Source organism: Marmota marmota, unplaced genomic scaffold (genome assembly GCF_001458135.2).
Source record: "Marmota marmota marmota unplaced genomic scaffold, marMar, whole genome shotgun sequence".
NCBI classification, from domain to species: Eukaryota; Metazoa; Chordata; class Mammalia; order Rodentia; family Sciuridae; genus Marmota; species Marmota marmota.
The window spans coordinates 36,307,709-36,325,542 of NW_026000026.1; positions in this window are offsets into that span (position 1 = coordinate 36,307,709).

The following is a 17,834-nucleotide window of genomic DNA, read 5'->3' on the forward strand; positions in this document are numbered from 1 at the left end:
AGGGTATCCCTGTCTTGTTCCAGTTTTTAGGGGGAATGCTTTCAATTTTTCTCCATTTAGAATGATGTTGGCGTTGGGTTTAGCATAGATACCTTTTACAATGTTGAGGTATGTTCCTATGATAGCTAGTATTTCTGCTGTTTACCAGTGAGGAGTCCTTGCTTCCCCCAATGCTGAAGTATAACACCTGAGAAGCACTCTGAGGCAAGTGTAGAGTGGAAAGTGGAAGGCTTTATTAAAGGCTAGCAGAGAAGACTTCTCCCGGGAGGAAGAAGGGGACCTGAAGTCCGGAATCTGTGGAAAAGGGAGGTCTTCCCTTTTTATATCTAAGGTCTTTTTTATTTTTTTGTCCTCCCACATTCCGTCCTTTGTTTCCCTCTATTCTGCAGTGATAGAATGCAGGTGGGAAGGCCAAAGGGTGGGAGATAGGTGGACTGATGGGGCAGGGAGGAGTGGTGGTTTGATTAGCACCTCTTGGGGTGGTTTGATTAGCATCTCCTTGTTTGCTGGGAGCTACTTCATAACAGCTTTTTACGATGAGACTGAGGGATCTTGGGGACATTAACATTTCAGTTTTCCCAGGTGTTGTTCTGTTTCCGGGTTCAAATCAGACTCTATCTTCTTTATGGACTCCTTTCTTTACCGTACAGGATTTACCTAACTACACTAACTACCTATCTTTAAATCTGGCTTCACTAGTTTTTTTCTAGTGTTTTGAACATAAAGGGTGCTGTATTTTGTCAATGCTTTTTCTGCATTTATTGAGATGATCGTGTGATTCTTATCTTTAAGTCTATTGATGTGATGAATTACATTTATTAATATTTATATGTTCCAAAAACCAACCTTGCATCCCTGGGATAAACCCCACTTGATTGTAGTGCACTATCTTTTTAACAGGTTCTTGATTGCTGCTATGATCATCTCAGGACATTCAGGACATCGGACTCTCAGACTCTTTCTCCCTTTTTTACTCTTCCAAAGAGGACTCTACCAGTGATTCTCCAGGGAGTTTCCAATACCCTTTGGTCTCAAACTAGGGTAGCACCATTGATCTCTCTTGTTCTGGGGTTCCAGCCACTGGGACTGCACATCTACTGGTTCTTCCAGCTCTACAACTCGCCAACTTCCAGCTCTTCCAGCTCTCCAATGGCCACTGTGGACTATCCAGATTCAGATCACATAAGTCTCCTTTTTATAATTATACTTCCTGTTGATTCTGTTCCTCTAGAGAAACCTGACTAATACATTCCTTGTATTTGTGAGAGTTATCCACACTACTCTGTGACATTGTAGTTCATCCATTCTCATTCATATGTAACAATCCATTGTATAAATAAACTATAGCTAATTTATTTGTTTTATTTACTAGATAGATTTCTTCTCTGTATTTTATATTTGAGAACTCTACTGACTCTTAGAGTTGATGAAGCTCTAAACCCCAATTAAATAGCATATCCAAGACCTGCTCATCCCTAGGGTGTCTCTTCCCTTCATGATGCTGCTGCTTGGGCTCCTTTGACCCAGGGATTTGCTGCAGAATCAGGTTCTTGCCAGGTTTCTGAACTGTGAGATAGGAGTAGTGTGAGATATCTTAGGAGAGAAATCTCATCATTAACTTCATGATCACATGGTCATGCACACATACACACAATCTCTCTCGAAGCATCCTTTGTCGAATTGTTGTTTGCCTTAGGAGTTAACCCCTTATCAAAAGACAAGGTTATAATAAACTTACCTGAAAAATCACCTTACTTGACTTTTATTCAAGATGCCAGAATCAGGTAGTCCTCAGAACTGAAACATCTTCAAAAACATTGGGTTTACAACATGGTCAGGCTGTATTTATGGACAGCAAAAGGAGGTGATGGACAGATAAGTTTTAATTGGTTATAGTTAGCTGTTCTGCCTTATATGAATCAACTGACTTCCTGCTATTTACTGAGGTTTAGGTGCTGTGATCAACTCTACCTAAGAGTCTATGCCTAAATTAGACTTTCACTTAGTCTGTGTATCAACAAAGATTGAAGCTTACCACATAAGGATTCAAATTTGGAGGCATCTTGAGGATTAAAATTAATCTAGCATACAATTTCCCATATGCTGATTTCTGAAAATACTCATGTTGACTTGTGAATGTTCTGGTAAATCCAAGCATCATAAGGAGAGCATCTCCCTCTTTCTTTCCTTCTTACTATTATTCTGAGGAAGAGAAACTCCTGGAATACTGGAGAACATGCTTCACTGCACTGCATTATATGGCTATAGAAAGGAGCAGACAATTGGGGGAGGAATGGACTCTCCAAGGAAAAGCATAAGGATTCATTCATACAAAGAGATTCTTGACCCAGTGTACACCATGGACCTCAAAGTCAAACTTTCTCAGAATAATGTTATCTGTGTATAAAGAAAAATGGGCTAAGATTATAAAGGAAAGCAATTATATTGAAACATAGGTAGCCAAAGACATACATAATTGTGAGATAAAGTCAAATATGTGTCTTTATTAATACCTTAAACAACAAAATGAAGGGACTGTCTAATTCTCTCAAAAATTCAAAGTAGTCATGAATGTTAAAAAAATTGTAGAGATTTGCAGCATTAATAATATGAAAATAAAATATCCATGATTTCTACTCATGACAGGCATGGGGATTGCAAATCTACTGTTGCTTGTCGCAGCCAAAACCAAGAGAAATGATGAGTTTTATTTAGAAATTAATGAAAATAAACATGTAGATATTTTTCTTATCCACATAGGTGGTAGAATCATTTTCTAAAGTCCTTTCTGTTTATGTTCTGTTATTAATTTCTTGCTTAATTTTACTTTAGTAAGAAAACATTCTTCAATTTATATGCTTTGAAATTTCTTGAGATTGGTTTTAGCCTTTGGATATGGTCAATTTTTACAAATGTTCCATGTATGCTAGAAAGTAAATGTATTCTGCAGTTGGGTACAAAGTTCTGTACTTGTAAAATAAATTTTATTAATCCTTTTGGGCCAATCTTTCATACTGTTATTGATTTCTTTGCCAGCCTCTTCTATGAATTACTGAAAAAGAAGTATGTTATTCTCAAAATATGATTGTGATTGATTTTATCTATTCTCCCATGATTTAGGCAAATTTTGTTTTATACATTTTGAAACTTTAGAATTGTTTTATTTTCCTGTTGAATTTAATTTTTGCTTATTAGGAAGGGACTCTCTTGTTTTCTAGAAATGCTTTTGATTTTAAGATCTATTTTCTCCTTGATATTAAGAGAACTACACCTATTAGATTTTAGTCAATGATCACAAAGTACATCTTTTCTATCCTTTGTTTTCATCTTGTGTGTATATATTCTTTTATCTTTGAAATTTCTCTTCCAAATAACATATCATTGATTTAATGTCTTCCTTAAAAATCCAGACTGTTCATCATTTTTGAAGCAGAGAGGCAAGCTACACCATACCTAAAAACCTGGCACATATTATCTCTGAGAAAAAACAATGTTTTGAGGCAATTAAGTTCATTGCAATATTATTATACACAGTGATAGCTAACTAAAACACTTTAAAAAATTTCTTTCAGTAGTTACTCTAAAACTTTAAGCAACTATTAACATACTAAATTTAATTCTTATCAACACTGTATCTCACATTCAGAAAGTACAAGGAAATTAGGATACAACACTTACTCTTACAATTTCTATGCTACTATTATTGTGAATTTTAACTACATGTAAATATATCTTAAATCTCCAATTATTGATATTTTAACTGTCAATATTTATTCAGATTTACTTAAATTTTTACCACTTTCTTTGCTTTTAATTTCTTCTAAGATCACTTTCTTTTTTCCTCAAGTTTATTATATGTTGAATTTCCTTAATGTAGATCTGTTGGTAAGAAACTCAGGATTAATTCATTTTTAACTTAATGTTGAGATCATTACATAAAGAAAATAAAGAAATATTAATAATGTGTATCTGTACATGGTTTGTAATACACATGAACTTTCAAGGTCCATTAGCTGATATCCTACCTAATTGGCATGCCTAATTCTAGATTTTGTTATTTTTAAATATCATTCTCAAAAAAAGGACTTACTAAAACAAAAACAAAACAAATAAATAAAACATTAGAGAAATGACTTGTTCTTGAACTTCAGCAAGAAACATATGAGTTTAAAGCATCTTGAAGTCCAAAAACCAAAAAAAGCACTTTAAAGAAACCACATGCTGATGGCATATGCTAATGGGACACAAGAGTCAACTAAAATAGCTCTCGATGACCAGAGCTAGAATAATTTGAGCAACATAATACATCATGTAGTATTGAATTATAAGCCAAAGTATAAAATAAACATTCACAATTCCATGCTGATATAAATAAATGGTTGAATACATAAATAAATAGCAGAGAACAGACAAATCTCTTGTGTTGAATAATTCAAAATAATTTAGGTAGATATTCTACCCTCAAGGAATTGGGACAGAACTCCACTACTTAGTCATGGTTGTGCATCGGGACTTTCTTCCAAAAAGTACATTTAGAAAGGGAGTGAAGAGAAAGTCTACAGTGGGGAAAGTCATCAAGCACCACCTCAGGCAGTTCATGGAGATTAACATCAACCATGACTTCTTGTTGATATGGTAGAGCTTGATACCATGATGAGAATGCTGCTCTACCTCTGTGATCTTCCTCCGAAAACCTGTAAAACATGAGATAAACATGAGACAAATTCCAATGAGAGATTCTCTATAAAAGCAAAAATGGAATTCCATTTTCCATTGACATTGAAGGAAGCTTTTTCTATTTTTTAAATCAACCTTTATATAGAAGAATGTAAAGTGTTTGTAAATAGGTGGGATATTTCACTTCCATTAGCGTTAATTAATTGTATCACCTCCCTTGAATGAGTATTTATGTGAATCCTAACAAATATTATGATTTCATTATATGGATGACTATAATAAAACCTCTCAAACTCAGGGGCTTAACAGAGATGCTTTGTCAGGACCATTGTAAACAGATAGACATCTCTGTTTTCAAATTAATATTAGGTGAGAAAAGAACTATGAATCATTAGATAGTCATAATGTGTTTACTTTTTTCTCTCTTTAGTGGTGGATTTCAGTCTACAAGTTAGAAGGCCTTCTAGTTTAGAAAATTGTCTTAAGGATAGATTAAATGTTTGGTGCATTTGAAAATAAGGATGTCAATGGTGATAAAGAACATAATTTGGTAAAATTCTACCGCTTTTTTTTTTCTTTTTAACTTTCATGTTCTTTTAATGAGATAGGGGATAAATACAAAATCAACAAAATAACACAACTTAACTTCCTAAACTGGAGTTGGTTATACAGAAATAAAAATGAAAAAAAAAAAAAAACAACAACAATTTATTCCTTATCAATCTAGAAATCAAACACTGTTATTCTCTTACCTCAGAATTTCAGCAGTCTGATTCCTTCTGAACAAAGATTTATTAGCAGTGAGCCTTTTGCTAAGGAGACCTCATTATACTTACAAAACTCTCCATGGTGGTGTCTCCACTGAGATAGGGAACTGTTTCTTAGGAAATAAGAAATTTGCATTATTTTAAAAAAGAAAGAAATTAGGAAAATTTGCTGACATCAGCATTTCTAAGAGAGAGGAATTGCCACAATCAGTTCAAAGCAGGAGGCCTTCTTACTTAGATTTCTGTGTTATATACCATATATCTGCAAAGGCTGTTTCTTTTACAACTAAGGGCTATCTACCAGGGCTGCAGATATGGCTCAGTTGGTAGAGTGCTTGCTTTGCATGCACAAAACCCTGGGTTTAATCCCCAGCACCACCACCAAAAAAAAAAAAAAAAAAAAAAAAAAAAAAAAANTGAATATATATATATATATATATATATATATATATATATATATATATATCTTCTGAAGGTTTCACTAATGTTTTTTTTAATATATATTTTGATGTGTAATCCACCTGCAATTGTGTTATATGGTAGGTCTTCAATCATGGCCTTCTGCCATTACTTTTGCCATTAAAAATGAGTTTCTTTGTGGACTTCATTCCATTCAAGTGGAATATTTATTTTTCTTTGTGACAACATGATACTGTTTTACTATTTATAGCTTTATAATATGCCTTGATATCTAGTAATGTAAATTGTTCAACTTTACTCTTCCTGTTGAAGATTGCTCTGGATATTTTTTATCCTATGTAGTTTGCAGTCCATTGAGTTACTTGCCCTCATCTTCCTTCCTTTTTAATAGTATTATATATACATTGCTTTGCTGTCGCCTGTTGGCTGCCAAGGTGTATTTTACTTGACTTTGACCTTGGCTCTATGACTTGATTTTCTTGATAGGACATTGGCAGATATGAGATAAGCAAGGCTTCAAACATGCTTGCCTAATTGCTTAATCTCTCTCTTGCTTCCTCATGTTGCCATAAGAGGATCTTATGTTAGGTGGATGCTTCCTTCCAGATTGGGTTCTGAATAAGCAGATAGATCAAAGCTGCCCCAGATGACTTCCAAACCTGAAACTGAGCAAAATCACCCCCGAGCCAACCTGCAAACATGCCACTGTGAAAGTAAATGCTTGCTTATTTTTTAAAAATATATTTAATTCTCACTTAATTTGTTCTAAAGTATTTTTAAATAGTTTTATATTTGTAGACAAAATTGGAGTTAAAAACATGTACAGAGTTCCCAGATACACAGTTTCCCCTATTAATATCTTAAATTAGTCTGGTGGACACATGAATCATATACCACACATCAGATGCATGAATCAAACAAACCCAGAAGAATCTCCTACCAGATAAAAAAGTTATGGTCTATAATTAATGCTTATTGATTTTTAACTCAATTTTTCTTATTCCTTTTGAAAATACATTTTTACAGCTTTAGAATTTTAGATTTACAGAAAAGTTTCCAAATTAGTACAGAGTTCCCATGTATTCTACTCCAGGTTTCCCTACTGTTAATATCTCATCTTAGTATAACACATTTGTCACAACTAATGAACCAAAACTGATATAGTAGTATTAACAAAAATCCATATTTTATTTATGTCTCCTTAATTTTTACCTGATTTCTTATTTCTATTTTAGAATTGCCACATTACATTTAGTCTCATGTTCCTTTAGGGTCCTTCTGGTTATGAGAGCTTCTCAAACTTTTTTCTTTTTTACCAACTTGACAGTTTTGAGGAATATTGCTGGAGTCTAATTCTCTCATTAGAATTTGTGTGATGTTTTTCTCATTATGAGAAAGGGCTAGCCATAGTGGCACATGCCTGTAATCCCAGCGGTTTGGGAGGCTGAGGCTTGAGGATTGTGAGTTCAAACCCAGCCTGAGCAATTTAGAGAAAGTTACATGCCCCTGAGTTCAATCCTTGGTACAAAAAAGAAAGAAAAAAAAAAAAAGGCAGAGTTATGGGTTTGAGGGGTGGACAAAACACATAAAGTGACATACTCATCCCATTTTGTTAAAAGTATAGACGGTCAACATGACTTCTCACTGTTGATGCTAACTAACCTTGTTGACTTGTCTAAGGTGGTTCGCTACATTACAATCATTCTTTATTTCTCCTCCATTCTAGCACTTCATGGAAGGAAGTCTCAATTCAACAATGACACTAAAAGACTTGTAGTTATATTTCTCCCCAGAGACCAAATCTTTACATAAATGAATTCATTTTTTTTTTCTACACCAATTTGTCTGTTCTCCTCAATCTATCTATTCAATCATTTATTCCTATTATTTTACTATCTTGGGTGTTTTGTTCTAATTAGGATCCCATTCTTGTGATTGTACATGAAGTGGAGTTTCACTGGTTGTGTATTCATATATGAACATAGGAAAGTTATCGCAATCATTTATTACCAACAGCATGAACTCATGGATACTCATTTTAAATTTTGAGTTGTTATACCACACTATATATACACTATGCAGCTTATCTTATTCCAGCATTGGCCACTGAGAGCTCTTCAACTTAGCTCCTGTGTTTCATTGAAAGAAACTCATCATTGTGGGTTTTGCTTTGTTTTTGTTTTTGTTTGATTTTTTTACTTCCTTACTTTCTGGGATTACTGGATATAGTTGGTCATTGCTAATGAGTATCACTGTTTCTAAGCCTATTCAGATAACAGAGTCAGAAAATATGTTTCTACTAACCTGTATACATATTAGTATATACATTTCAGTATGTATATATATACTTCGTGACTGTGTGTGTGTGTGTATGTATATATATATATATATATATATATATATATATATATACATACATATAAAGAGAGAGAGAGAGATTTGTATTTTTATTAAGCGAAACATGAAATCATATCAATGTCTCCAGCTTTATCCTAGTACCATATGGATTCTTGTAGACTTCTCCCTTTTCTCCCTTTCTCTTTTTTAAGGAGTCCAACTCTTTGCTTATACTTTCCGTCTCTTCTTCATGTTGCCTCTTCCTATTAGACTTCTTGGTGTATTAAGTAAAATTATCTTAACTTTCATGTCTCATAAATACCTGGCGTATCTGGTTGTGATGATTGTTTGATTGCTTTGTCTCTTTTGTTGTTGGTTAGTTGGTTGATTGGTTGATTGGTTTTATTAACCATTGGTATATCTGGTTTGATGAAAGCTGATATGTTGTCTTAAGTAGTCAGGACTGAGGTAGATATGGGTACTAAGGGGATTTATATTAAACTGGATAAAGTTTGACTTTGTTAATTCTTACTAGAACCATAGATGCTAGAGTCATGGAATTCCTGGAATGTCTCTCTTGAACTGGACTTTGCTAAATAGGCTCCTGCCTGTTTCTTGAGGCTTTTCAGTTGAAATTCACAATTATACTTTGTGCCTTCTTATTGCAATGTAAGATGTAGAAGTTGGAGAACATTCTATAATCTTCTATCTTTTAGATGGATTGTGACAAGCCATTTTGTGGTAGTAACTGCCCACCCCATCCCACCTTACTCCAATCCCTGCTGACATGTTTCCTGGTGGTATTTCCTTGAAATTCTTAACCCCATTTACTGTGTGGGTTGTTCCCCACTTAGAAGAGACAGGAAAGCTTCAGGGGCTTCTAATGAGTCTTTCCCCAAAATGAGATAAGACTCTGAGAAAGGATTTATTCTTGGAGGGTTAGAAAAATCTTTCACTATTATATTTCCCCTCCCTTGGCAGAGTCTCAAGAACCAAAATATTAGATTTTCAATGAGAACCTGGTGGGATTCCCACAGGGAAAGCCAACAAAGTGTGATTCTCTCAAGACTGTGGCCCCTAGAAGTATATTAAACTCATTCAAGTCCATAGCAATTCATGAAAATTGTCATTTAATTATCTCTACCAGCTTATGACTTTAGCAGATTCTGCTCCAGGGGAAAAGAGCTTAGCTGTGACTTTCAAGCTCTCTCTCTCTCTAGATTTCAGGAGACTAGTACCCCTGAAGCTGCAGTTCTCTAAGATATTCAAAAAAAGTTACTGATTTTTAGTTCATTAAATTCTTTCTTATCATAGGGCTAGAAGTAATGACTTCTAAGTGTTCTATATGACAAAATGGAAATAGGAGGCAGTCTTTCACTTTTATGGCTCTGAATGTTTGGATAACTTCATATGCAACCATAATGTAGAAGAACTAAATACACATATAAAGTATAAATTGTGTATAAACACAAATTTTTGTTGTTCTAGGTATTGAACTCAGGGGAGTCTTATCACTGGGCTACATCCCCAGTTGTTTCTATTTTTTTAAGTCTTTTTATTTTTTAGTGATACAGGTTTTGAGTACATTGCCAAGAACGGCCTCAAATTTTGGATCTTCCTGTCTCTGCTACCAGAGTCTCTGGGATTACATGTGTGTGCCACCATGTCCACTCACATACATGCTTCTTATTGAGATTGTATTAAATGCATATAAATTATGTGGAGAATTGACATCTTTACAATATTATTTCTTCCATTCAAATCTATGAACATATTACAACCTTAATTTATTTCTTTAATCACCTTTTATAGTTTCCAGTAATATTTGGTTTTATTTATTACAGTTATTTGATTTATTTTGATTTTATTACAAATGGCATTTAAAATATTTTGTATTTTCCAGGCATATCTATGTATGTATGCAAAATATTTTTTTAAATAAATTTTTTTATAAACTCTTAAATGAAATGTGTATCTACAAAACTACACAAATCATAAGTGTACAGTTTGATAAATTTTCACAAATCACTGCTGTAATCAACATACTAACAGTATACTTACATTTTATAATATACTTTTCTTAATTTCTAATACCATAGATTATTCTTGAACTGTTTTCAAAGTTTATAGTAATTGAACAATATCATGTATATCCTTTAGTTTCTAGCTTCGTTCTTTCAACATTGCTGTAAAATACTCAATTTTGTGAATATGCAGTAGTCACCCTGCCAATTGTGGGATATATATACCAAGATTCCCAGTAGGTGCTTGAAATCATGGATTATAACAAATCTCATAATTTAATGCTCTTTCCATCTTAAATAAGCATTCATCATGCACTATGGCTGCACCCTTTGCTGTTTATGGAGCAACAGCAAGACTAGAACAAATTTTGATTTTCTATTTCACAATTTCACAGATAGAAGATTCATTCTTTTGTTTGTTTTGTGTTCTGGAATTTTTTATTTTTTTTTAAATTCTAATTTGTTATATATAATAGCAGAATGCATTACAATTCATATTACACATATAGAGCACATGTTTTCATATCTCTGGTTGTATACAAAGTATATTCACACCATTTGTATCTTCATACATGTATCAAGGGAAATGATATCCATCTCATTCCACCATCTTTTTAACACCCCTTGCCTCCTCCCTTCCTCTCCCTCCCATTTGCCCTATCTAGAGTTCGTCAAATCTTCACATGCTTCTTCCCCTCCCAACCCCACTATGTTGGAGAATATAATGTTAAGTGAAGTTAGCCAATCCCAAAAAACAAAATGCCAAATGTTTTCTCTGATATAAGGAGGCTGATTCATAGTGGGGTTGGGAGAAGATTCATTCTTATCGTAGATCTTAGCAACCTCAGCATACATTTTTTCCCCTTATGAAATAATTATCTTTCACTTTTTCAGTTAAAAGATGCACTTCATGGCCTTTCTTTGGCATATCTGAATTGCCAGTATTTTGTGTTGAGTGGCCATTATTAGCTAAAATAAGTGTGATTTGAGCACAAGCACTGCGTTACTTTGACAGTCAACCTGATAACTGAAAGGGCTACTGAATGACTAATGGGATACTGTGTGGACACACTGGATAAAGGGATGATTCATACTCAAGCCAGGATGGAGACACAACATGAGACTTTGTCACACTACTCCAGACAGTACAAAGTTTAAACCTTATGAATTGTTTATTCCTGAAAATTTTCACTGAATATTTTCATGCTGTGTCTATTTGTTGGTAATGGAACAACAGGAAGTGAAATCACAGGTAAGGGGAGACTGCTGTACGATTTATAAGTCCTTCCTAATATTGATGTGCATTCGGGTAGTTGCTAAGTTTTGACTATCAAAAATAGTAAGTATAAAAATAGTATTTATAAATATTTTTTAATATCTATGCACAATTCTTTTGGATATATAAAAATAGTTTAATAATGTTATGTTTAGTATTAAACTTCCAGGTGAAGGGAGTTTAATTGATCTGTAGTTTAATTGATCAGTTAAGACAGTAGATTTCCAAAGTGCTTTTATCAATTAATAATCCTAAACTCTTAGTGAAAGTTCTGACTGATTGATATCTTCAACAATATTTAGTATATTATATGACTGCAGTTTTAAATACAATATCCCTAATAATTAATAAGTTTAATAAATATGTTTACTAATCATTTGACTAAAATTTTAGTGAAGGAATGATTTGAATTTTTTTGCCAATTTGTATATGGATTGCCCACCAACTTCTTATTAATTTGAAGATGCTCTTTTTATATAATGGATATGAGTTTCCTTTTGGAATCATATCTTTTTTATCTTAATACTGAGCTGAGCTTTTAATTTCACTCTTAAAGGTGAAATTTTCTTATGAGGCAGATTTAATTTTAATGCTGTTACATTTACCAGTTTTTAATGAATACCCTATTTAGGTCCTATTTAAGAAATCTTTGCTTACTACAATGTTATTAAGATATTATCTCATTTTTTCAAGTTTTTTCTCTAATTGTTTTGTATTGTTTGAGGTACACATCAAGATACATTTTGTTTCCATGTTGTTTAACAAATCACAATATCATATATAAATAATTTCACCATTATACTACAGTGTTACTTTTGACAAAAATCAGGTTACCACATATGTTTTGGGCAATTCCTGATTTCTTTATTCTTTTTCATTTGTTTGTTTGATTTATTTACCTGGTACCTTCACCTACCTATACCTTTGAATAATGACATCTTTATATTTGGTCTTAATAGCCAATAGCACAAGTTTTCTTATTATTATTCAAAACTGTACTTTGCCTATTCCAGTTCTTTTGCACTGCCACATAAAATTTTGCTTAAATTGGATTAAATATTGAATCAATTTGGATAAATTTGACAGTTTTAAAATATTGAGCTTTTTATTCTATACCGTGGTTTGTTTTGCTCTTTCAAAATTCTATCAGTAATATTTTATAATTTTCACTGTAGATATCTTTCATGTTTATCATTAGGTTAGATTTAGATGCATTTGATATTTTTGATGGAATTTTAAGTGTTATTTTACTAAAATTTAATTACTTAATTTTGATATTCAGAAGTAAAATTGTTTTTTACTTTAGTATACTCAACATTCTAGTTAAATTAATTTATTACTTGTAGTATTGTATCTATAGAATATTTTGACTTTCCTGTTGATCAAATTATGTTATTATTTAAATAATACAATTTTTCTTAGTATTTAGCTTTTATACTTATAATTTTTCCTATCTTATTACACTGACAAGGACCTCTAGTCCATGACTACACACTTGTATTATCCAAATTTTTAAAGAGACAACTGACAATTTTTATCAAGTGTATTATTCATTACTATTATTTTGAATGGGTACCTTTATCAGATTATTATTTTTGTGTGTGTGGGATTGGGCTGTGGAGACTGAACCCAGGTCTAGTCTATCACTGAGCTACATCCCCAGTCCTTTTTATTTTGAGACAGTCTCCCTAAGTTTCAGAGGTTGGCCTCAAACTTGTGATCCCCTTGCCTAAGACTTCTAAGTTGCCAGGATTACAGGTGTGTGCTACCATCCACAGCTTAATGGCTTCTTTTTAATCACAAATGAATGTAAAAATTTTATTTAAGGATCTTTCCTCATTAATTGACATAATTTTCTTTGTTTTGTAACTGTGGTGAATTATCTGAATTGATTTTGAATGTTAAACCAATGTTGCATTTCTGAATAAATTCAATGTCATCATTATGTATTATCTTATATGTTGCTGAAGATTTTCCAAAACAGCAATAAAGGGGTTACAGTTAATCCATTTTGATCTCCTCCCCTGAATAACATTTAAAAAGTTATTTCAATGCTACAGTCTTCTGTTTTTACTATCATATGTATGATAATAATTGCAGTTATTAATTTTCATTGCTCATAGTGTCAGACATTCTTTTAACTTCTTTATCTATATGACCCCATGTAATTCTCTTGAAAAAAGAGTGAACATTCTATCCTTATTTCACAGGTTAAAAAAAAAATTATGGCATAGTGGAATTAAGTAACTTGTCCAAACATCACTCCAAATCACAAGACTTAGGGAATCTGATTCCAGAGCTTACATGTTTAAGGGCAACTCCATCATACTTTCATGCTGTGTTTTTCAGCTGAAATTTCACCTCTAAATGTTTTCAACAACTTATTTAGGGCACTCAATAAGTTTTCCTGATTTCCTGACTCACTAATGTTTCTCATACACTGGATTCATTTGTCTCCCTGCTGGATCATGTCCACGGTCATATTTTTTAGAGAAAGTCTAGTTGTGATGATTCCCAAATTAGTTCATGTCTACAAGTGTATTTCTTTATTTTCACATTTGAATGATTGTATTGTGAAGTCTAGCAGCACATTTACTTCCCCTCCACTTCCTCCTTGCACGAATCTGTTCCAAACTTCCAAACACTAGAATCTTTGACTATTTTCTTGAATTTTGTCATTCTGAAATTTTGCCATAATATGTCAGGGGATGTTTCTTTCACAATTCATCCTACTCAGCATGGCTTTTTATCCTGATGATTTGTGGCTTATTTAATCTTGAGAAATTTTCTTTCATTGCTTTGAAAATTTTAGGCTATATGTTTAATGGTCTTGTAGCTTCAGGTTTACTTAATGAGTTTATAATAACATTTTAAAACATTTATAAAAGAAAGGAAATCCTTCCAAATTCTCACTCAAATACATCAACTGTTATTTTTCTGCAATCATCACTTATAAACCAAGACTGTGGAAGATTTAAATAATTTAAATCCCTTTATATTCAATATTTTGTATCTTATTGCGTGTTTTATATCATATAATATCACAGAGCATTAGTAACCATTTAAAGGCTTATTATATTCTATTAAGTTGTCAAAATTTTCTTAAGCTACAGAAAAGATGATTCTGGAGAGACAATCATATTCTCACATTTGGTTCAACAAATCACACTCGTTTGTATTAAACTGAGGGATTTATAGCCAAGTGAGAATGCAAAGATATCAGACAGATGGAAATCAAACAAATAAACAAACAAACTTTACACCTGATAAAATGAAGTCAAAAAAATAAAAATATTTTAACTTGTGGTCAGGGCCCCCTGAAACATCCTACATTCGGAAGAACCCCAAACCTGGTTTGACATTATCACATCCAAATTTTCAAATTATTAATCAATTTTGAAAAGGAAGCTCTGCATTTTATCTTGCATTGGGCTCTGCAGATTATGTAGCCTGTCCTGCTAGTAGTTTTAGTCAGAATTCCTAGAATTTCCTTTTAAGTCTAGACCTTATAATGACTACGCTGAAAAATAATTTGCAGGGTTGATTTTTGCTCATCAGTTGAAATGGGATTCCTCCCTCACACCCATAGGGCTCCAACATCAAGAATAAAGACAGAGGGTTCTCCCCCATGAGGGTCTATATTTGCTTACCAGATGCAGAGGGAGCTGGTGGAAAGCATCACTGCTCTTTCCCAAAACCTTTGAAAGGGCAGAGTTTACCACTTTATGAGCTGCAATATTTTCCCAAAGAGGAAGAAAACTATTTTCCTATAATTTCAAAATCGTGAAGGGCTGTCAATAGGAAAAAGCTTTGGTTGACTCAGGACTGTAGCAGGTATGAAACTGTGACAGAAGGGTGAAAGCAAAAGGCCAGTGTATTTGAGCAGAATTTAAGATTAATCTCTTTAAAATCAGAATTACTTAAAAATTAGAACCAGATGACTTGAGATGTAATGAATGTCATGTCATTGGCAATATCCCACCAGGCAATGACTGGATAAATATCCATAAGTAAGAAGTTTTTTAAATAGGGAGTTGGAAATGTTGCTTCATGAGGGATGAATAAGCCAACTTTCTTTTCCTGATTTATTTATTTATTTGTTTGTTTATTTTCTTAAAGGAATACCCTATAAATCTATTATTGTAAACATTTTTTTAGGTTTAATATTTAAAGAATTTTTCAATACTTACTTCTAAGGCAGTGGTTATACCCATATTAAACTATTAATCTATGTATCTATTTATCTATTGGTTTTGATTTTATTGAATATAGAAAAAGGTGTTATTGTTATTCAAATAATAAACACCCAGGGCACTAGGCTGAAATTTAAACCATGAATGTAACATCTTACTTAGTCATATTAAAGACTGCTGTTATCCCATTTTACAGAGAAGAAATCTGAGGTTTCAATAGATTTATTATACTCATAGATAGCCAGGTAGTAGGATTCAGAATTTGATTCAGACCCATAAGCCATCTGTTCATATAACAAGGATTCTTAACTTGAAATATGTATTGTCTAATGTCCTAATATTGTTACTCTGCATTTACAAAAATTCAAAGTAGCAAACCTACTTCTATTTCCCCACTCACCTGACAAAGCTGTCATTAGAAAGATATTTAGTATCACATCTGTCTGGTTGCTGTGCTGTAATGTCACTTAATTATGGCAGGAACCCTGAGGGATAGGTGTAACTTATGCTCACCATGTGAGAAACTGATGTGACTCCATTTTTTGAGAAACCAGCTTCTACCTAAAGCCCTGTCCAGAAGGAGGGAGGCGTGACCCTTGTCCTTGGAAAAACCTACAGAAAGCTCCTAGGCACATAGCCACCCTGCTGAGGTGTTTAACAGGAGAGATCTGTGGACCCAGGTGTGCCTGACTCTGTCATGCTAGGTGAAGACCCATAGCAACCCCCTAGCAACCACCAATCAGCATGAGACACAGAAAATATCTGAAATGCCAGGTAACCCTCCCAGTAGTTTTGGTGATTGATAACACGATTAGGCAACCCTGCAGTTTAGCATATACACTCTTGCAACCCCTTATGGCTTAAACCAATCAGTTCAAATATATCTACTCTTGAACTCACCAATCACCCTTACCCAACTGGTTCCTGCCAATGAATGTGCTAATCAATGTTAAGAGTTGTTGATTGACTTTCCCCGCAGTATGAAATGACTTGCTGTGTGATGTTGTGACGCATAGAGTATCCCCCAAAAAACCTATAAATCTTCACTGAACTAAAGGTCAGGACTCACTCCTCAGGACCACTGCATCGGAAACAGTTGTGAGTCCAGGCTCGGCTCAAGATTGCAATAAAGACTCTTGTGTGATTGCATCAGATTTGGCTCCTGGAGATCTACTGGGGTCCCACAAATCTGGCATTACACATGAACAAAACAACAGAGGGTCTGGGGGTAAATAATTTTCCTAAGAGCCCATGACTAGTCTCCTAGCAATTTTTAAGAATGCAATACACTGTTATTTACTATTATCACTATGGTGTACAATAAATGTCTTGAATTTATCGCTAAAATTTTTCCAAATATCTAAGAGAATATATTTTAGGTATTCTCACCACAGAAAATGACAAACATATGAGGTAATGCATATATTAATAAACTCAAAGTAGCCATTCTATAATGTAGACATATTCTAAAACATCATGTTGTGCACGATAACAATACCCAATAAATAACATTTTAAACACATAAAATAAAAAAATTCATACATACATACAGATTTTTAAATTATTTTTATTTTATAGTAATGAAAATTCTAACGAGTCAAATATATTTAAAAAAAAAAACAACCACATTGGGTTGACCCGCAGTTTCACAGCACAACTATGTGGAATCAGGACAGTCCTTTTCTTGAAAGTTTGATTACCTTCAATGAAGGTCTCACCCACAGGATCCCTTTTCTTCTTGATTCTCATGGCCATGGTACCTTTTGCTTTAGAGGTGTTCTGAGAAGCTGCATAGCTTTTCTCAGGAACTCTTCCCTTCTTTCTTATTGAAATCGCCTCGTATTCCGCCCCCCCTTTTATTTTCCTAATTTCATTAAATGATTCTGTAGAGTGGATTTAAAAGTACTGGATCTGCCTTCTTTTCATGACATTACACAGTATAAAAGAGATTCCTTAATTTATGCTTCAGTTTGCCACTAAACAGATGATTATTTTAAATGAACAATGTCTATTTCTTAACTTTTCCTTAAGGAAAATGCCCAGAGGACTGTTTAAGACTGGTGGACCTGGCATACAAATCCTGTACCTGGGGTTAATGACCAGTTTCCTCAAGCTACAAATCCTTACCATTTAACTTCTG